Consider the following 2064-nt stretch of genomic DNA (forward strand, 5'->3'; position numbering starts at 1 on the left):
GTAGTGTAGAGATGTGTAGACTTGTTGTTTTATTAATTTATAATTTAAAAAAAAAATGTTTGTTGTTGTTTTTTGTGGGGCAGGGGGTATGGTAGGCCTATTACCACACAAAGAAGGTACCGGTGTTGAAATGTGTGTAGGCTACTGTTGTGGGGAGGGAATGTGGGGAGGGGATGGTACTATTGCAGAGCATCAACCCCCAAAAATGTGTGTTATGATGCTAGATGGTTGGTACTACTGTTGCACTCCTGATTCCTAAGTTATTTATGAAATAATGATGGATGCAATCAGTCTGATCCTCACTTTGTAATGTGATTATGAATGGTGTTAAGCGTGATCTGTTTTTTTGTAATGTGGTGGCTGAATTTTTTGACGGTTCAGATCTTTGTATGTGATGGTGGACGGTTGTTGACTGAACAATTCTTTGTGATTTGATCGCGTACACTGTGTAAATCTGCACATTGTTGGAGAGCATGACTGGTAGGTCTTAGTCCTTTTTCTTATTTTCCTCTGTTCTTGCTGTTTATCTGTCTGTCTAAAAGTGTCTTACTCTTTCCCTACCTTGAAGGTCGTTATCATATTTATTGATGAACTTCTCTTCAGCTTAACTTAAATCTTCTTTTTAGTTGGGTCATTATTCGTTATGTCATGATGGATGATGTGTGGATAGCTCTTTATAATAGTAGCCCATGTAAGTTTGTTCGCTGTGCCATTGTGGGAAGAAATGACAAACAGATGGCATCCCTTACTGTGCCTATTGATGTTTGGAATATGTAAAAGGGCACCTGTAGTATGAATTCCATGTATAGTGTTTTATTTTTATGTACATGTTTACTGTGTTTCATCTGGAACAATAACAACAGCAGTATGGATCCTACGTTATTTAATTTTTTCAAAATACATAAACCAACAATCGCTATAGAACTAGATCTATGGGCATTGTGCTGCTTTTGATGTTCCTGAACCTCGCTGTACTTTCTGATTATATTGCATTTTTGCTTCGTTTTATGTTTTAATAGTTGTAAAACGCATAGAGCATGGATACATGCACAATATAAAATGCTATTATTATTATCATTATTATTACTCCATCATTTATTTATCTATCTATAATTTTTATTTATAGTAAAGGTGGTGGGGGGAGGGGGGGGGGCGATGGATTCATCGCTCAAATTGCAGACTTCCGATTTATAATTAGATGCCACGGAGGATGTGTTGTCAGTTCTTTGTAACATGACGATGGATGATTTTAGACAGGTAAATTTTGTATAATAATAATGTGATGACTTTCTTTCTTGTTTGTTTGTTTTTTCTTCATTAAACTTGTTGTTCTTGTGTCAATTTTATGTTTTTCTTTTGTCAAATTTTAACATCTTTGTTAGACTTGTCAATTTTTTTGGTGATGTTATATAAACCCTTGTAAGTTGTTTGCAGTGTGAATGAAAATATATGGCATCCCTTGAAGAGCCTTAAGGTTCTTGGATTATGGAAAAAGACCTGGCATTCTGTCGCATAAATTCCATGTATTGTATAGTTTGTTAATGTGATGCAATAAATTTTACTTGTCTGATAAGTTAAGATGACAGTGTTGTTTTTTCCTGTTCTTAAAAGTGTTTTTGAACCTAATAACTTTTTGGCTACTTTTCCAGTATATTTATTTATTTCGACTGCTTAGTGTAAGACTCTGCTATTCACCATTTTGAAAAGTACCGTATGACAGTTTTTCCGTGAGCAGTTGATTTAATCATGCATTTTTTAAAAGGAGTTTTTTGTATGTGTAGTTATTTCTTTTAGTCTCTGAAACTACAGAGAGACACACATGTCACTTTGTTGAAAGGCCTAAAAGACAGTCTCACAAAACCTCTGGTGTGTGTTTTTTTTGTTGGGGGGTTGCCTTACTCTGTCTGTACCCCTCCGTTAATTCTGTGTTTGTCTTACTCTTTCTCTGTAGGCCTACTTCATACCTGTTTTTGTGTGGTTGTGCTTCTCTCCATTCACACAAGCACTTACAAGTCATGCCACCTCTGACTTTTGAACATTGTCCTCTGCCCTGACTCTCCAGTC

The sequence above is a fragment of the Aplysia californica genome, unplaced genomic scaffold (assembly GCF_000002075.1).
Source record: "Aplysia californica isolate F4 #8 unplaced genomic scaffold, AplCal3.0 scaffold01049, whole genome shotgun sequence".
NCBI classification, from domain to species: domain Eukaryota; kingdom Metazoa; phylum Mollusca; class Gastropoda; order Aplysiida; family Aplysiidae; genus Aplysia; species Aplysia californica.